This window comes from Cupressus sempervirens, chromosome 3 (genome assembly GCF_028749045.1).
Source record: "Cupressus sempervirens isolate cs-2001-9-10 chromosome 3, ASM2874904v1, whole genome shotgun sequence".
Classification (NCBI taxonomy): domain Eukaryota; kingdom Viridiplantae; phylum Streptophyta; class Pinopsida; order Cupressales; family Cupressaceae; genus Cupressus; species Cupressus sempervirens.
In genome coordinates this window covers 570,646,883-570,668,786 of record NC_143120.1, presented here as the reverse complement: position 1 = coordinate 570,668,786, position 21,904 = coordinate 570,646,883, and the positions used below count along the sequence as shown (strand labels likewise).

Sequence of the window (21,904 nt, the reverse complement as noted above, 5' to 3'; positions counted from 1 at the left end):
TTCTCCTTCTACTTATGATCCATCCTTTTCAAATAATTTCTTATTTCCTCATGTAATGAATCCTTTTAAGTCATGACTAAGGTCCCTTAATTTTTTTATCTCCTTAGGATTCATTCCTATGACTATCTCAAATGGAATCTTCCTTGTAATTCTATTTATTAAATTATTATATGCAAATTATGGTTTAGCTAGAACCAAACCCCAATTACCATGCCTGTCTCTAAACAAACACATCAATAAGTTTCGTAAACTCTTGTTCACAACCTCAATTCCTCCATCATTTTGTGGATGAAATATATAACTAAACTTAAAATTATTCTTCATCCCTCTCCAAAGTGTCCTCTATTAGTAACTAACAAACATACTATCTCTTTTTGAAAAAATAATCCTTGGTAAACCATGAAGTCTTAGAACCTCTTTGAAAAAAAAATCATCTACATGTACTCCTTCTTTAGTCTTCATACAAGGTATGAAATGTGATGTCTTGGATAATCTATCTACTACCACAAATATAGAATCTTTACCTCTCCATATTCAGTAACCCCAAGATGAAAAGTATGTTAATGTCTTCCCATGGTCTACTAGGTATAGATAAAAGTGTATACAATCCTACATTGTAACTACTATCCTTAGAAACTTGACAATCTCTAAAAATTTGTACAAACTTCCTAACATCCTTTTAAATTTAAGGCCAATAACACATTTCACTTACCAAACTCAATGTCTTATCAATACCAAAGTTTCTAGCTAATCCCCCATAATACTTTTCCTTAATCAGGTTCTCCCTCATTGAACTTATCAATATGCACAACTTCCAAATCCACTCTCATCTCTGTCAAAATATTATTTCTTCTACTTAATGCATCAAGTACCTTATTTGATTGACCACTCCTATTCTTTAACACAAGTTTGTAACTCTACAAAAACTCAACCCATCTCATGTCTTTGATTCAACTTACCTTGACTTTTCAAATATTGCAATACTTCAAGATTGGTGTACAACACAAATTCATTGGGTAAAAAGTAATGTATCTATTTCTTCAAATCTTGAAATATGGCTTAGAACACTTGATAATAACCTGAATAATTTTTCTTTTCATCATTTAACTTCCCATTGAAATAAGCATCGAGTCTAACTCCTTGAATCAATACTTCTCCAATTATGTTTTCACTTGCATCACAATCCAATTGAAATACTTTTGTGAAATCAAGCAGGGCTAATACAAGCTGTTATGCCACATTTTTCTTCAACATGTCAAGAATCCTTTATTCTCCATTTTCCCACTTGAACTCTTTCCTATCATCTCTCATGGTTTCTACCATAGGACTACAAAATGAACTAAATTTCTAAATAAATCTCCTATAGAAGATAACCAATCCATGAAAGGATATTACCTCTCCAATATTTTCTAGTGTAGGCCACTCAACAATCATTTTTTATATTCTCAAGATCTATCTTCACACTTTCGTATGAAAATCACAAATCCAAATTACACTATCTCTTCTATCACGAAATAATAATTTTTGATATCGATCAACAACTCCTCCCTCAATCTCTATAAAAATTGTCTCAAATACACCAAATGATCCTCTATTACTATACTAAAAATTGGAATCTTATTGAGCTACAATCACAAAATTTCCTAATAAATTCTTTATTACCTCATTTGTTAACCTTATGAAAGTACTAAGTGCATTAGTCAAACCAAAAGGCATAAATAACCACTCATGAAAACCTTCATTTGTCTTGAATGGAGATTTCTATTATTTCAACTTCTCTAATTCTGATTTGATGATACTCACTCTTTAAATCAATCTTGATATAATACATAGCTCTAGTCTGAAAGTTTATAATACCATCCATCCTAGGTAAGGAAATATACACTTTACTATGAACTTCTTGATTTCCCTAGAATTAGTAAAAATTCTCCATTCTCCATTCTTCTTAGGTGAAAATACTATAGGTACTATATAAGGATTCAACTATCTCTGATTAGAACATTCTTCAACAATTTTTGCACTTGCATTTTCAATTCTTCATTCTCTCTAGATTTTGTTGAGTGTGCTATGTTTTTTAATAAACTTTCTCCAATAATTATATTCATACAATGAATAATACTCCTTATATGTGGTAATGCATCAGGTACATTATCAAATATTATGTCTTTATCCTTTGTAAATGAATCCCTTCTTTTTGTTTCTCCTCTACCAATCCTAAATAAGGTTTTCTAGGAATAAAATCATAACACATAATTTCACTTTTTAAACCACCCAATAATTTCCTACCTTCAACCAAACATACTCTAACAGTAGTGTCGTTCTTACTCTTAGAATTTTTGAAAAAGGTAAAAATACTTGTCTCATCCCATTCACCAATATGGTAAATTTATTCATTCTATTATCATGTAATTCTTTCCTAAAATAGTGCCATGATCTACTTAACAAGATATGGCATACATCCATTGAAATACTACCACACAAAACTTTACCATGATAAGATCCAATCATAAATTTCACAATATATTGTTCACTTACTAGAACCTTATGATCATCCTTGATCCATGCAATTTGATAGGGCTTTGCATGTTTCAACCTTGGTAATTGCAACTTGTTCACCAACTCCTTACATGCTAGGTTATTTGAACTACCACTATCAATGATTACTTTTTAATATTTACCTTCAAATTTACATTTTATTTTGAGAAAAATCTTCCTTATTATTAGTTCTTGATGTGGATCTTCATAAGATATGGCTATCCTTACCACTAGGCCTTCTCTATTCTCTTCATATATTCAATTGACTCTTCTTTTTCATTTTAATTTATGGCACCATCATCATTTTTATTTCCTTGGGTGCATTCAAAGGCTCAGAGTCCTTCTCTACACTTGAAACAAGCTCATTTAAACAATATCTTATCATATTTTCTCAACTACTTGATCGACTACCTCTAGGGTAACTTATTTCATTCCTTGGCTATGAGATATCTTCTTTGTATAATGTCATACACCTTTGTTTGGATCTGGATAATATCTTCCTCCTCTAACTAATGACCTTCCTCTTTTAAATCTTCCACCTCTTCCTCTTCCTCTTTGTCTATGTTATTGCCTTTTGTTCAACTTTATTTTTTCCTTTAGGGTATTCTGATATGATTTCTCATTACTCTACATTTTAACTAAACTAATCTCATCTTCAAATGAGATCCTTAAACCATTCGATTACCTTAAATTTCTTTCAATTTCACCATCGACATGATCTAATCTTATGTCCAACTTACAGATTTCCTTCGTGTACTCCTTCACACTTGATTCATTTTTCCTTAGGCTTTCCAACTTCCTCAAAATATTCACTTGTTAATCTTCTAGCAAGAATTTAGCCTTTAATTTTCTCACTATTCAATCCCATAACTTAATTTTCTCCTTTTGTCTATTTTCTCTATCCATTTGGAAATGTTCCCACCATAAAGAGGCACAACCTTTCAATTTGGTGTTGGCATACTTCACTTTCTTATCTATTTTGGATCTTTCATATGCTAAATAATTCTACATCTCAATGACCCAATCATTACATTCACATGAATTTAACTTTCCATTATAATATGGTGGATTGAAATGAGGCTTTACATTCATCTTGGTTAGGGCTCAAATATATCTTTCATCTTCTTATTCAAGTATAGGTTCTTCTTTGGTAACAACTTCCTCAACTTCACCTTCACTTACATCTTCACCATGTCTACCTCTTCTTTGGGAACTTTCAACAACTTTTAAGTCTAGTTGCAATCTCTCTTAGCATGTTCATCATGAATGCATCTACGTCTCTTCTACCTTGAACTATCTTTGTGCAAGTCCTCTCCATTTACAACTCATATCTCAACTCTTCCACCCCATAAGAAATAAAGTAAGATTCAAAACTTCAAAACAATGATTTAATCTCCATAAGTAACATAACTTAGCTTTGAGTCTAGCCATGGTAGGAGAGACCTCAAAGAGATTGGTTCAATCATACAACAATAGTCACATAACATAAATAATAATGAACAAATACGAGATATGCAATATCGATCCTCAATTATTAGAAAATTTAATTGCAATTGACCTACAACATGCAATCATATTCTAGGGAAACATAATTGATTAAAAATAAAAAATCATACCATCATCCTTTGGTCTACATGGATATCAACTAAGAATAAATTACATCCTCCAAGAATCTGGAAAACATATTACAATATAGGGTAAGACCTAAATCACTTTGGTCTCATCACATAAGTCATGAAATTTGTTGTGACCCAAGATATAAGTCCACACACATTCCAAGAACACTAAGATCACCAACATGTTTAATGATTGGAAAATAACTTTGTAATATTGGGGAGAAAAATTTAGTCGAGACTGACAAGAGCATTAGTAACCCTAGAAGAATCCATTATAACTTAAATCCAATGCAACCAAATGAGGTGTAAACCTAGAATATGTTCCATAACTAAATCTAGAACATATCACCAATTGCATAACAATTAACTCAAAGAAGTAAAGGGTCTTTGCAAGAAATACCACAGCTATACAAACATGAAACTAAAGAACAAACAATGAACAACACACTTTTTGTTGATGCAATATTTCCAAGGACCTAAGATGATCCTACATCATAACTTTCTTACCATTCTTCTAAAATAAGATATCTAGTGCTTCCACCATCAATTGTGGCATTGCATGCCTTACCCTTACACTAATATCTTGTCTTTGCATTGATTCTTTGTTTTGAATTTATCAAGACCTTTATTTTAAGACACACTTCTCAAGTTTTTCATTTTTGATTTGTGATGATTAGTATCTTACTCCTTCACATTTGAAACTTTCACCTTGCCTTCAATTCTTTTCTTCTTCTTCTAATATTTTGAACATTCATGCTCTTTGTTTCCTCCATATTCAAATCAAGTTACCATCTAATTTATTTGTCCAAGACCTCAGAGACCTGACCTTCCTCTACCTCATGAACTTTGATCTCTAGGACCACATGAATCTTCATATCTCTGATTTTTGTTGCTACATTGGTCTTCATTTTATTTCTTTAATTTGAATCTTCATCCTAATCTCCATATGATCTTCCTTATTTTTTTAAATCTTGGTCTCTCTTTGTTTGCTTGTTCTTAAATTTCTTGTTCAATATTTCTTCAATCTTTAAGGCAAAAAATTATAGACCTTCCATGGTATTTACTCTTACTAATACTAACTCCTCTTGATTGATTGGATTCAACTTATTAATGTAACATGCTACCTTCTTCTTACTTTTCTTTGAATGACTAGTTCAAATCAAACAATTCTTTTGTATATTATCTCATCATATTTTATCCTTGTTTTAGACTCTACACCTTAGTAAATCCAATTCACAATCTAATGAAATGAATTGTCTTTTCATCATTTGTAACATTCTATCCCATTTTGTGATTTTATAGTTTTGTCTTCCTCTTTCCAACTAAATTTTTCTCCATTGAATTGAGGCATGTCCCTTCAATCTTTCCTTTGAAAGTCTTACCCTATTAGGGTCTTCAAATTCTTCAAACTAAAATTACTCTTCCATGTTGGTTATTCATACAATAAAATTATTTTAGATTCAAGTTTCTCCTTAAAAAAAGAACTTAAATTTTAGGTTTATTTTCATAGCCTTGATAGGGTAAGTAACAATGGGTCATTGACAACTACAACTGCATTTCTTTGTCCACTTATTTGTCTTGCAACCTCTGAGGGATTCTTCTCATCAATTTTTTGGCTACATCCCTTGTGGATACATTCCGACCCAAAAAGGCCAAGTTTCAGAAATGAGGACATCCCTGGGATAGGGGGACGGGTAGGAGACATCCCCACCATGTTCCTCTTTCTTCAAAATTCCCAAGAAAAGTCTCAAAACCTTGGTGACTTCAGGAAATTTTCTTGGGTATGTCCATACATCCCAGGGATGCCTTGGGGATGCCTTTGGGACACCTTGGAAGTTCCCAAGATGGTTGGGCATCCTTGATTTTATAGACAACATCAAAACTTATAAAATATTATTATTTTTCACTTTTAAAGTAGGTTTCTCCTTCCAAGTTCACCCTAACATGCTTATTACTGATTGGTAGTCAATTCTTTCTATTTGAGCCCCTCTAATTAGTATTTGACAACATTATGTTAAGAATCATGGAATTAGTGTTGCAGTTACAATCACACTACATGCTTAGAATTATATAGCAAATTGTTTGCAAGGTGCATAGAAAGTCTCAAAAGTGCATTACAGACCTAGAACATGCATCCTTATGTCATTTTTTTGGCAATACATCAATGCTAGATTGGTCTTTGTTTGATCTAGGTCCTTTGTGGAAGCTATGATGAATACATGAAGTTGTATCAAGATACCATCTTACTGTAACAAACCTACATCATGATCAAAACTATATAGATAACCTTTTTATATTAATATTAGTCCACTTACAATGAATTGGAACTATAGTTTCAAAGTTAAATGATAGTAGAGTGTTTCAATTTGGAAGGTGGGTTATTGTTCTTGTTGATATAGAAAATGAAATAGAAATTATGTTCTTGGGTATATTTCTAATTTTTATGTTATTATTTTAATATGACATGCACATTGACAATAATTCCCAATTATGAATGCATTATAGCATATTGAGTCTTGAGTTTGATTATTGAAATGTTATATATTAAGGTTTTATGATGTTTAAATGACATGGTTTATCCATGTCTTCATATGAATGTATGTATATATGCAAATTTTACTATATATTTTATATTTTCCCTATATTTATATAGCTACCCCCATTTTCCATCCCCCCTCCCTAAAATTGGCAATTTTTTTTGCCATCCTAGAAATACCTCCCGCTGTCCCTTGCTGTCCCCATCCCAAAAATTTGAAAGAACATAAATTTTTGGGTCTCTTTTTAAGAGAAATCCTCTTCACATTTCTTCCTCCAAGTCTTCTACCTATCTTCTCAATTCTCTTATTTCATCACCATGAACATGCCCATCTCTTCCTAGGTACCTCTCCTTAAGGGCATGCTAGCAACATCATCGACAACACACAAGTTTTGGTGTAAATTATCTCGTATATGAAAATCCCTTTACATACTCAAGATAACTTGCTCGGATACCCCATATGCAATGCAAAATTTTTTTCCTATTAAAACTAAATACAAATCATAGAAAATAATATAAATATAACAAAACAATTTCAATGCTCATAATTCCCAAAATCTCCTACAATATAAAGTCTCGCTCCCAACTGACTTCCTCATTACTCTATGCCTAGCTCAAATATTTTTCTCTCACTTTGTACCACTGCTCACACTCACCCTATCTCTAAAATGACCCACACATATTTCTCTTGGGTTTATTTTCTTATCCTCTTCAAATTCATATTGGCCACTGTGTTTAATGTTTTCTTCTTAAAATCGACCCCTATTTTTCACATAGATGGCTAGGTGATTGTTATTCTCCCCAAATAAACTTACATCTAGAAATGTTACAATTTTTTCCCAACACTGAAAGGAATTAAATGCGGAAGAATAATAGCAGATGCAAGACAAATACACAACATCACAATCTTCATGAATTGGCCAATGCCTTAGCCTAGTATTTTTTTCCCAAACCTATAGTTGAAAGCATACACCGAGCTTTCTCCATTATAGTCCCATTGAGTCTTTTTGCTGTCCCATTTTCTTGAGGGGTGTAGGGGACAATTTTCACACTATGAATAACATTATCGACTTCAATAATTGTCAAACTCCGATGAACCAAACTTACCTCCATTATCTATTTTAAAGCATTTAATCTTGTGACCTCTTTGGTTTTCAACAAGAGCTTTGAAAATTTTGAACTTAGAAAATACTTCAGATTTATTTGGCCATCATATATATATCCATACTTTCCTAGTACAATCATCAAGGAAAGTAACAAAAATATTTGCACCTCCTAAGGAACTTACCTCCACAGGACCAAAGACATCTGAGTGTACAAGTTCCAATGGTTTTGCCTTTAGGTCATGTCCATCTTTCAAGAAGCTCACCCACTTTTTCTTTCCATAAAGGCAATGTTCAAAAAACTCCAAGTTTGTTGATTAGAGACCCGATAGTTGATCCCTTTTGAGCATCACTTCAAGGCCCTTTTTGCTCATGTGGCCTAGTCTTTGGTGCCAAAGTGTTGCATCACTGCCTATGACTATCATAACATTCAAAAAGATAAAGATTACCAACTTTATTTCCCTTGGCAATGATCCTCAAACCCTTGGTTACTTTCCAAGTATTTGGATGTAAGGATGGATAATATCCTTGTGTAAAAAGTTGACTAATAGAAATTAGATTTTGCCTTAACTTGGGAACATGGTGAACATCTTTTAACAAGCATTGTTCTCCATCTTCTAGCTATAACAAAATGTCACCTTTGCCAACTATTTTGCAAGATTTGTTATCTCCAAGAAATACCTCTCCAAATTTTCCTTCATGGTAATTTATGAAATAATCCGTACATGAAGTGACATGGAAGGAGGCTCTAGAATCTATCGACCACGAATCTAATTTTGAGTCACGTGTATAAAATAGTTTCATCTTTCTCATAGGCTATATTTGTTTCAATATTTCTCATTTTTTCTTGTGCTTTCTTGTAAGCCTAGAAATTTCTCTTTGTGTGGCCAGGCTTGCCACAAAACTAGCACTCTCCATTCCTACCTCTTAACTTTGATCGATTGGGTGATCTAGATTTTCTTTGATTGTAATGGTTATTACCTCTATGATGGCTTCTTCCCCATCACTTGGTGTTGACCATGGCAAGAGCATCACTGGATGAGGAGTCTTTGTTTTCTCATGTATTCACTTAGTAAGGTGGAAACAACTTCATTATAGGCCAGCTTTGTCTTTGTGGAGTTTGAAGTGCTTACTGCTGTAACTACAAGATCCCAACTATCAGATAAGGAACATAACAAGACGATGACTTTGGCTTTGTCATCTTGAGTCTATTGATTGAGCTTTCTTGACATGCTAGAGTGTTTAAATCATTTATATGATTTGACATTGCAGTCCCTTCCTTCATTTTCAGTTTGTAGAGCTTCTTCATGATGAAGATTTTGTTTACAACTGACATTGTTTGATACACACTTTGAAGTTTTTCCCAAACTTCTTTCATTGTCTTTTCATTTGAGACATTGAACAAGACATTTTGTGCTAGCAAGAGAAAAATTGATGCCATCGCCTTCTCATCAATCTTTTCCCAATCTTCATTCGACATTGCAGTTGGTTTCTTAGACTTTCCTTTGATTGTGATTGATAAGTCTTTCTTAACCAACAAAGAGTGCATCTCTACTTTCCACAAGTTGTAGTTCTTTTCCATGAATTTCTCTACTTTTGCATCCTCCATCTTTCCAAAAATCTAACTTCAATTTCTAGTCTGCACAACTTGTGCTTTGATACGAATTGAAAGGATTTAAATGTAGAAGAATAATAGTAGATGCAAGACAAATACACAACACCAAATTTATCCTGGTTCACCACAATAGTGGCTACGTCTAGACTACAAAGTATTAGATTAATGTATATAAGAAGATGTTTACAAATGAATAGGAGCAACATATAAATAGTCTCCAATTACATTACATATGAAGGGTCTCAAGAAACCAAGACACACAATAATTGGAGGGAAATATAATAATAGCTGTTGGCCTTCAATATATCAATAAACACAAACAATTTTTTTTATCTTGGCACACATGTTGAAGAATTCTGACAAAGTTCGCATTTTCTTGAAAGCCTTTTCTACAAATCCATTTTGTGCATATCTTGGAAGCATTGCAGTTTGTTGGATCATTGTTTGTTGAGGTATTCTCTCAAATAGATTTATTCTTCTCAATTTTGGAGGCATTTATGTTAGAACAATGATCACCAAACATGTACAAAATTTCCTCAAAATGTCCTCTTGATGGATGTCCATGCTTTGTTTTGAAAATCACGACTGTTGATGCTGACTACCATTAATCGTGTATGCTTCTGCATCATAATTATATATCTTTGTATATTTGTACATGTATACATACATATGATTGTAAGCAATTTTTTATGAAATCTATCCTATTTACATGATGTCTATAAAATCATGAAATTTGAAAAAGTCTAACAGTGAGATTTCAAATTTTTAAGACTTTGTTTTCATAGATAACAAAATACATGGTTTAAAATCTAAAATTTTAAGGATGTATTAGATTATGTATTGGAATATTATCTAGCTAAGTTTTCCAAAGTCATAATGTTAAAAGAAGTTAGCATTCTTATCTTTTTAAAGAAATGTAGTGTAGAAATAGTATTGTCTATAGGTTTAGTATGTGTATTTATTTGTGCCATGTATATACATGTATACGAAATGCATTTGTATTTGTGTACATGTATATGCATATGTGTGTGTGAGAAAGAGAGTATGTATATTTATATGGATTTTTTATGCACATACATTTACATGTTTGTGTCAGCGCACACACATGAGTGCATGTAGAGTTATGCACATATATGGAGCATATTAATTATACAAATTTGTTTCTATCTAATATGATTGGATCCTTCAATCAACTTGATGGTATGTTCTAGACGATATCCATTATATCCTCTTACATCATTTAATTACATGCTATAACACCTTCATATTTTTCACACAAGAGAACTGGTCACTTTTTTTTGTGAAGACATTCCTTCACCAACTTTAAGTAAAAGTCATTTTTGAAGGCCTTAGAAACTATTAAATGGCCCAAAATAGTTGTATTTAATGTATTGGGCTATAGATATATAGAAAACTTTAGAAGCTTTTCAATTTCAAATGATTTTTCAATAAGGTCCTCTTAGATCAAAACTTTTGGCCTCCAAAAGTTAGGTTTCTTGAAATGGTAAAAATAAAATTATGTCACACATAAGTGAGATTTGTAAAATGGAGTTACATAGATGTGTGTTTTTTGATAACGAGGGATTCACTTAAAGAAATTTGTATCATAACAAGTGCATTTGTGGCATACTAAAATCCCCCCTGTTTACAAAAAATATTGCCCAAACTCTTATTTTGTCACCCCCTATAGTACCCACCCTCTACTTATAACACCTATTTTCCTATATAACCCCCTACTCCTTAAACCACCCTCCTCAAATTAGGTAATATATCTTCCCTTTTATTTCCCATTTAAAAATCCCCCATATGAACACACATGATATTGTAGTACCTCTTTGGTGAAGATCCCATGGTTTTGACACATCATAACACATCTTAGATTTAAGATAGTTGGGCACCATGTTATGGGTGGTTTTAGCTCATGACTTTGTAATGGCATTTGATCATTCCAGTTTTTTTATTTTCTTATATTAGATGCATGTAATGGAAGTTGTGTTCAAGAGTTTAAAATAGCTTTTGAATTACATCAGGATTTCTAATTGGTGATCTATTCCTATAATAAAAAATTTTGCACATTATTTTATGTTGTTGATGGTTTCTAAATAATACATTAAGAAACATTTAGAGTGTGGGCTTTTTACCCAAAAGGATTTTCCTCATGTAAATCATTATGTTGTGGTAGATATGCTATATGCTTATTTATCTTAAATTTGTGTATTTGCTTTAAAGATTTGAATTTTTTTTCATAACCTTCCTCTCAAGGTTTGTTTAGGAGTTTATTCCACTACTCTAGATTCCTCTCAAAAAAATTGATCAAGGCTAGCACCATGTAGCATAATCTTAGACTTATCCATCAACATCCTATTCGTCCTCTAAATTGAAGAACTATTTTCTCATGGGTTGCAAGGAATCATCTTATTCCTTTCGATCCTATTAGATTTACATTGCATCTAAAAGTATGCTAAACAAAACTCACCACAAGTGTCACTCCTAAAATAAAGTTTAAAAGCCTTCAAAACAAGTGTAGGAAAAGTAGGAACAAAATTGGAAAGGAAAAGATATATTAATTCTAACTATTCTACCATTACTAGCTTATAATAAAATAAGAAACAATAAATTTTCCTCTATTTCAATAGAATAAAATAGGTTTTTCATTTTGACTTAAATAGTAGTCACATGTATCTCTAGTTGTTCACCCACACAAAAATATTTGAGGTCATCATTCAAAGCTTCATTTGTTGTATATGGGAAATAATTTTAAATTATCCTTCATGCCAAATCTGAATTCATATCAATTTAAACACCACATTTATTTCTTCAATGCCATATGAAGGAAAAATCTTGATTGATTCATTGAATATTTGATGACAAAAATAATAATTTATGAGGTATAAAAGTGTATCCTAATTGTTAGAGTTTTAGGTGACTCTACAATACCCCCAATATCATGTTGGTGTAAATGAGTATTTACTTATTATACTTTTCTTAAGTTTACTTAGGTCAATGCATTATTTTATCATTCATTAATTTTTCACCGAGGAGTTTGCGTACTCTTATGAGTTGTCATGTTGACAACATAGAAGTAAGAAACTCTAATTCAACACATGGTGTCTACAACACTAGAGTTTGCATAATTAACTAAGTTGTCATGTAGACAACACAGTTATTCACACTCTTGATTAAGCACATGGTGTCTACAACATAATTTTATGTGATACACCTTTGTAGGATTATCCTCTCATCATCACACTTACTCTTGTGCTTAATGGAGGATAATCCACTCATGGTGGACATGTGCTTGGTTGTAAGACTTATCAGTGTGCTGACTCCTAGGCATTCTAGAAGCATTATAGAGGCCTTTATATTCAGGCGCTCCTAGTGTGTATGTACATGACATTACATCAATTCATTTTGATATTGTTAATTTGATCGTACTTTGGTCTATTCTATGCTTGTGCTTGAGTTCCTTGATCTTGGGTAATTTTTCCCTAAGGAAAATTCTTACATGGTATTAGAGCTGAGGGAATTTCTCTTCACATAGCCATTTGAGACCATTTTCTTGCTTCACCTCTTAGAGGACCTCGACCCAAATCTAAAGTATCACAGTCATTGATAGCATCTAGAGCCAAAATGGATGTCACCATTGCATCTAGAACGTCAATTCGGTAAAATTTGACTATAAATTTGCCTATCCTAGGCCATAGTTGAATTTGAGGCAAATTTTTTTGCAAACCAACACTCGAAGGCCCAATTTGCAAATATGGTATGATCATTTATTAGATCTGCGAATTTATTTTTTAGATTTGTGTTAATTTCTCAACAATTTCTTTATGCATTTTTCAAGCAATTTTTTGAATTTTTTTTAGGCCTACTAGGCCTACAAAGGAAATTTTTTTGCAAGAACTGGGTGGTGAAACCTCGGCCCCCATAGGGAATATTCCAAATTAAACCATGGTTGAATCCACACATTCCAACTCTCACAAGTGGCAATCAACATCACCCGATGATCAAGTAAACCAACCAGTGGATCACATTTCACATACTAATGGCTTATACGTTTCTTTCAAGCCTGGGGATTTGTGTTTTTTAAACACAAGCCTGTCCATAACCTGCGACAATGTGGGACTAATATTTGCGAACCGTCACATTTAATGATCACTAGCACCCAACGATTTGCAATTCTCTAGAATCTTAGGACTTTCATGCATTAACCTGCTTCACTAGCCATGCTCTGTTCCTTCTATTGCTACCATCTTCTAGTAGGTCTTTCTCTCTACCAACACCTGGTTTATGGCCCGCGACTATCCTTCCAACAGTCGCTTCCTATCCATGACAACTTAGTCCACCAATTGTCACCTTAGTTGACACCATTGTTCAACTTGCTATTTGTTAAAATTCCTTTCCATTCGTCCAAGTCGCTGGTCACCACTTCACCTCAACACCATGTTGACGCTTCACATGGACACATGCAAGCAACTAGATTGAAACATGGACAATAGTCTGTAGCCAGCTCAGCCAAAGTATGACATCTATGCTAGTGGACAACTTAACACCTACCATACTAACCATACCTGCCACACCTACCACCATGTTAGCATCCTACACTACTAATGTCATCATGACATCACTGTGACGTCAGCAAGGGGATTTTTGCTGATGTAAGCATTTTACTAGATTAAATTTGATGATCATTTGATTGTCATTTGTATCTCAAAATACACTACCATGATGGCTGTTTAAATATCAAATTTAACCTTGCATTTTGCTCCCCAGACCCCTCTCCATATTTAATTTTGATTTGATAGTCCGACTTTGGGAGGTCATAACTCAGTCATCTAGACTCCAAATTAGGTGCATTTTTTTTTAAATTTTGGGTAAAATTTCCTAAAATTTTTAGTGGTGCTATTGTTTTCTAGTTTTGGTGCATGAATTTGTTAGAAATTACATTTTTTGGCTATTGTACCTGTCAAATCCTACATTTTACAACTTCAAATGCTCTAGATATAGGCTCATTTGGACACATTTTTAGGTTCCATTTTTTTTAAAGTGCTTTATTTTTGTCTACTTTCTAGATCTGCAATCATATTATAGGGTTGTTTGGACAAAAATATCACTTTCAGAATTAGGTCCTTTTCTGCATTGTATTGCTTTGATTACTCTCCAAAATTTTTGTACATCTGAGCTACAGTGCTTAGTTCCAAATTTGAACCTCAAAAGGTAGTTGTAAATAGAAAAATTAGAAGTCCACTTTGTACATTTTGACAAGTGGCCTATTGTACATGCACTACATATAGAGTGCCAAAAGCATCATTTTAGGGGGGGTTCTTTGATTGAGTGAATAGGGGGAGTGTCTCTTATGTTCTTGTGTCTCTCTTTCTTCTTGTGCTTTTTAAATTTTTTGCATCATGGGTTCACCTAAAACTCCACTTCTAACTTCACACAATTTTACTACATGGAAAGATATTGTATGGAGTAGATTAATGGAAAAAAGCTTAAATCTATATGTTGATGGTACAATCATAAAACCCATTGATGCTACAACACTAGTTGATTGGAAAGTTAAAGACAATCAGGCTTTAGGAATCATTCAAAGTTGTGTTCATAGAGATCTCTTCTTCCACATTTCCAACTTTAAGGAAGCCAAGGGTGCTTGGGACAAACTTGAAGGGTTGTATGGTAAGGTGGATGAGGAAAAAGGATTCCAAATTGAGGATGATCTACTTCTATTGGATTCTAAGAATTTTGACACAATTCAAGACTATGTCAACAAAGCCAATGAGCTGAGAGCACTACTTAAGGATTGCAGTAATCCCATGAAGGATGATTGATTGATTCATCACATCATGAAGAGGTTTCCTTTAGAGTATGCATCTTTTGTTTTGACTTGCAACACTCATAGGTTGACCATGGGAAGTGCCTTCACTAAGCTTACATTTGATGCATTTGCAAAAATGATGATGTTGGAACAATCCAAGTTGATAGATATGGGAATTCTCAAGTCATCAAAGACCAAGGCATTGGTGGCCAACAATGAGAGCCAATCAAACCAAAGTGGAAAAAGTTCTACTAACAACAAGACAAAACAGTGGAAGAAAAAATCACAATCAGAGACACAACAATCTTCCTCCTCACAGCAAGACAATTCTTCTTCCAACAAGAAGGGAAACAATGATAAGAAAGATAAACTATTTTGTGCATACTGCAAGAAATTGAATCATGATGAGCACCATTGCAAGACTAAGAAAATTGATGAGTTGGAAAACTTGCTTAGGAAGAACAAAATCAATTTGCCAAATGCTTCCAAGGATTCAACTCCACCCACTTCAAAGGGAAAAGGGAAAGTTATGGCCAGTTTAAGTTCTTTAGGGGAATGGATTCTTGACTCAAGTGCCTCATATCATATGGGTTCTTCAAAAAGAGACTTTTCTTCATTGAAGTAGTCTAAAGTACCACACATCTTTGTAGGAGATGATACAAAAATGGAAGTTGAAGGGAAAGTTCAAGTTGAGATAGAAAATGGGGAGTTCAAAGAAGTTCTCTATGTTCCCAACCTTAGCACTAATCTCCTTTCAATCTACCAAATCACTCACTATGGAGATGGAAATAAAGTTGAGTTCCTTGTTGATTCAGTAATGGTGCACAATCTTAAAGATGATTCATTGGTTGTAGTGAGTAAAGTCAATAATCATAAAAAGGCTTTATTCTTTCTCCCACTTTGTGCCTAAGTCTCCTTCACATGCCTTGTTGAATCAATCTCGATCACAAAGAAAATTATGGCATGAGCGGTATGGACATCTTTCCTTCCACTATCTTCATCAACTTTGCTCAATCAATATGGTCAAAGGTCTACCTACAATCAATTGTTCTAAGGGTGAATGTTCAACTTGTTCAATGGATATGCATCTAGAAAAGAAGATTGATAAATGGAAGTCTTGGAGAGCATTAGCTGCTCTTGAATTGGTTCACATAGTTCTAGCAGGTCCTTTTGCAGTAACATCAGTTAGCAAGGGTCACTACATCCTCACTTTCATTGATGATTTTTCATTCTACACATGGATCTACTTTTTTTATCACAAGAATGAAGTGTTTGATAAGTTTCTAGCCTTCTAGAGACATGTTGAAAAGCAATCAAGGAAAGCCATCAAGGTTCTTCGTATGGAAAATGAAAGAAAATATGTGAACTCAAGACTTAAAGATTTTTGTAAACTTGAGGGTATTGATTTTTAGAATCCAGTAGCATTTAGTTTGCAAAAGATAAGTGTTGCAAAAATGAGGATTAGAACTCTTAAGTCTGTGGCAATTTGTATGATTCAAGCCAAGTCTTTTGATCTATCACTTGAATTTGAAGCTATAAGTAGTGCCAGTCACATACTTAATAGGTCTCCTCATTATGTCTTAGATGGAAAGACTCCTTTTGAGGCATGGTGTGGCAAAAAACCAGTTCTAAAACACTTCAGGGTTTTTGGTTGTCTAGTATGGGCAAAGATATCTTCAATGGAATGCAAGGCACCTCGACCAAGGCCTTGTACTTTCATTGGATATGAAGACAATGTTAAGTTATATAGACTTATGGATCCTAAGACTCATGAGCTCTTCATAGAGAGGAATGTTCATTTTGAGGAAAGTTCACCTAGCTTATCCTCTAATCCTCTCCACACTTCATACATAGTGGAAACTAATAGTGACAACAATGATAGTGATTCAATAGATTCAGGTATGTGGGATCCTATTGATAGATACAGCATGATGTCACAACATCAACACATTCCACATGCATATATTGCTACAGTGATAGGTCCATGCAAATCAACATAGATGAGTACACCTTGTCTTCCAGTTCCAGCATCAAGGGATGACTACATAATAGATATTGCAAGTTTGTTTGTGGAGTCATACATAGCATATTTGGGAACATCATTGATGATATACATCTTATCTTTGATGAAGAAGATCCTTCTTCAGTTGTTGTGAGGGCTCACTCTGACCCTCCTTTCCATTCTCTATATGATTGGTCTTTCTAGGTTGATATAATTGTGGATCCTCATGTACAACAGTTGTAGGAGGTCTCTTTATCATTTGAGGAGACACATGGTTCTTTGGGATATGTTCTACATCCATCCTTGCTAGATCTGAATTTTTTCTTTTTAGTAGTATTGGAAAGGGTGCCAACTAGTATTGATATAGGGATAGTTGAGTAGGTTTCAGAGACACCATTCATCATCAAGATTCTTTCTACACATTGGGGAAGCATCTCATTTGTACCTATGATATTTTTTCTTCCAAAGGGGAGGAACATTATTCAGCAATCCTGGATCAACTTCTACCTTGGAGCAACTATCATAATCGACATTCTTCATTTGGGGGGCGAGGGGGACTACCTTGTCTCCTTTCTTCTAATTATTCTCTCTTATGGGGGGGACCTTTTCCTCTATTGGGATTGTGTTCTTCTCATACTTCTCTATTGTATATACTTGATGTATGTCGTAATGGGGGGGGGGGGTCTTGATTACTCCATCCATCCATGTATCTTGTTTTTTCATCTCTCTTTTTGGGGGGATGGTTTTTCCCATGAGGTTTTCCCTCTTTCTCTACTTTATGAGAGATTGCATTGCATTTTATACATGGGTACCTAACATGGCCTAGTAGCCAAGACCGATCTTGCATTTTCATCTTAGCTTTCATAAGCTTAAGTTAAGGGGGGGTGTTGGTGTAAATAAGTATTTACTTATTACACTTTACTTAAGTTTACTTAGGTCAATGCATTATTTTATTATTTTTTAGTTTGTCACCTAGGAGTTTGCGTACTCTTATGAGTTGTCATGTTGACAACACAAAAGTAATCAACTCTAATTCAGCACATGGTTTCTACAATACTAGAGTTTGCATAATTAACTGAGTTGTCATGTAGACAACATAGTTATTCACACTCTTAATTAAGCACATGGTGTCTACAACATAATTTTATGTGCTACACCATTGTAGACTTATCCTCTCATCAACGCACTTACTTCTGTGCTTAATGGAGGATAATCCACTCCTGGTGGACATGTGCTTGGTTGTAAGACTTATCGATATGCTGACTCCTAGGCATTCTAGAAGCATTCCAGAGGCCTTTATATTTAGGAACTCCTAGTGTGTATGTACATGGCATTACATCAATTCATTTTGAATTGTTATTTTGATCATACTTTGGTCTATTCTATGCTTGTGCTTGAGTTCCTTGATCTTGGGTGATTTTTCCCTAAGGAAAATTCTTACATATCAAATGAGAGACCAAGATATCTATCACAAGAGATTGAAAAGATAGTTACATTGTAAGAATGATCTTATTAATCTTGGACATAATAAAAGTTCACATAACAAAACTTTTTTTTCTATAGGCAAGGAAATATGAGACAATGCTAAGGAGTAGATAAGTTATCACCTAAATAAGGTGGAATCACATGGATCATATGCATTCCAAATAAAGGAATAACCCATTCATCTAACTAGGTCTAGTGTTGGATTGATATTTGATGATCAAAATGTTACAATATTTCTTGTTTTGAACATACAATTATGGTTGGGGCAATAGAATAGATTACTTTTCAATGACAACTATTATGCATTATGAAATGAAGTATGTGCAACACATGGAGGATGCTAATGTGATATATGCATAAAAGGAGTATCTCACACATACAATAGAATTTGATATATAACAACTATCATCACCTAAAGTGGAATTTATCTTATACCATGTGAAAATATAATTGAAAAATCCTAGGCGTCTCATATGAAAACTACCATGTAATGTATTATCCCAATTAAGACTAAGTAAAGTGTAATTAAAAATATTTAGTTACACCAATAGCCCCCATCAAATGTACCTTACAAAATTTTACTTAATCTCACAATGTAATATGGGTCCCAACTACTAGGACATGTTAGGTACCCATGTGCAATATGAAATGTAATGGAATAAATCTCTCATAAAGAAGAGAAAGAGAGAAACCCTCATAAGACACCCCAAAAAAAAATGCATGGAAGGAGGTCTTAATAGCCCCCAAGGAATACATACATCATGCATATACAAGAAATTATTGCTCCATAGGAAGGAAAGTAGGAGACATGTTATTTCCTCTATAATGAAGAAGCTCCAATGTTGATGAAGTATGCTTGCAAATACAAGATGAACCAATTCCTATTAAAAAAATTTCCCCCTTAACAAAACAAATACAAAAAATGATGAAGAAGCCAATCCATGGCCAAATGGAAGAAGGGAGGAAGTCTCAAAGTATGAATATTTAAAGACTAAATAGGTATCTCCAAGCTCAAGGAACTCATCACATCATCATAATCAAGATGAACCATGCATATGACAAACTATGTGAAGGAGAAAAGTCAAGAATCCCAATAACTGAAAAAGGAGAACAAGATTATCAAACTCCAATTGTAATGAAACTTTGATCAAAGAGAAGATAAAAACCCTCAAGTATATCTCCCAAATCTTCAATATGAGACTCAACACATACATGAAATGCAATACAAGTAGTCATCCTACACTATAATATCTTAAGCACTATGATCATTTTTATGAATAATATAAATCAAGTCCAAAGACAAAGAGGCTGGAGGAGTAGGTAATTCAACACTCGTCTCAAGAACACAATGGTTCAAGTGCCTAAAGTTGTCCTCACATATATAATTTACCCTTGGTAGAAAGGTGTGTAAATCAACAACAACAACAATATCATCATCAACAAAATATAAAAATAAGACAAACATGATACGTGATTAACAAATCCTATAGCTATAACATATCTAGTTTCCATTCCCCAAATTTAGACATAATCAAGAGTGAACTTAACAATTTTACCTTGGTCTCCATGCACATTTGATAAATAGAAAGGCAATTAGTAGTCAAGGATGATACATAGAGAAAATCATTGAATATCCCCTCTCCCATGTCTTGATAGAAAATTCCCACAAAAATTTACGTATGTGTTGTTAGTCATCAATATATGAGGAGAATTTCAAGGCTTAATAGAAGAAAAAAAATCCATAGAAGATGCCATATGATGTGAATCACCCGAAAAAGAAATTATTTCCCATATTTAGGGTGTGTAGAAGCCATGACTTCTTAACCTTTACTTTTATCCTTGGTTGATGATGTATATGTATAAGCTATAAATATGTAGAAGAAGGAGGAGACATTGGTGAAAAACTTAATATTACTCTTCTAAAGAATGAGAGTGAGCTCATCAATATTCTTAGTAGAACATTTATGCTCATCATATCTTTGCTTTTTATAGTATACACATTTACCCTTCTTCCTTCTATATGTTTTATCTCTCAAAGAGAACCTTGACTCAATAGTATGTTGTTGTTAATGTATAGATTAGTTGGAGAGTTATTCATAACTCTTATAATTATACTTATGTCATCTTATATGTGTAATATTTGATAAACATATATATATATATATATATATATATATATATATATATATATATATATATATATATATATACTATTATTCTAAATATAAATATAAACTAAAGACATAAGTAATTATATATCTATTCATTAAATGAGAGGCTGATCAATATTAATATAAATCTAACTTATCATTTCGAGTGTTGGTTTATATTGGGCTCGATATATATTATCGAGCACTTGCATTAATTTTAATATATATGTTATCGGGTGCTCATCAACTATGTTTAGTTATGACTTATTAATAGTCACGACTAATAGACATGACTCAAATATGAGTCACGACTATTAGTCATGACCCCTCCATATATTACCGCATATATATAATAATCGATCTCCTCTATTTTTATACATAGCGAACACATAAATATATAAGTCTTCCAGTATATATTACAGAGCATCGGATCTCCTCTAGTATATATAGAAGAATAGCAGACACTTCATTCCATCTCAGCTCACTTAATCATCTACAAAATTATTTTTATATCTTTGCCTTAAGTAGTTATTCTGTAAAATATAAGTTTTTAGTCTAATACTTTAACATGGTATCGGAGCAGGCTTAAAAGAAGTGTCCTGATATTAGAATATAAATTTTCTATGTTATAGAGGCATCAGATATTGTTAATGAAATGGTGAACAACATGAGACTTGAAGATAGGCTAGAAGGTGATTTAGATTTTGCACGCTGGAAGCTACGTCTGAAACTTATACTTAAAGAACATGGTTTAAATAAGTTTATTGAAAAATCTAACCCATCACCTAAAGGAAATGATGAAATAGAAAAATGGGAAAGTGATAACAATAAAGCTATGAAAATTATTGTGGATGGTGTTAAAACTCATCTACTTCCTATTATCTCAGAACTAGACACTGCACATGAGATGTACAATGCTCTTGAAAATATGTTTGAGATAAACAATACTGTTCAGATCAATAGATTAAAGGATAGAATGTCAAATATTAAAATGAATAAAGGAGAGAAAATTTCCTCTTACTTCATGAGAATAACTGATCTTCAAAA

At 33.2% G+C, this 21,904-nt stretch overlaps 1 pseudogene; it reads right to left on the bottom strand.

Annotated features, from left to right (window-relative positions):
• Positions 1–21,904, bottom strand: part of LOC149567706 (ATP sulfurylase 1, chloroplastic-like) — a 71,946-nt pseudogene that overhangs the window by 15,532 nt on the left and 34,510 nt on the right.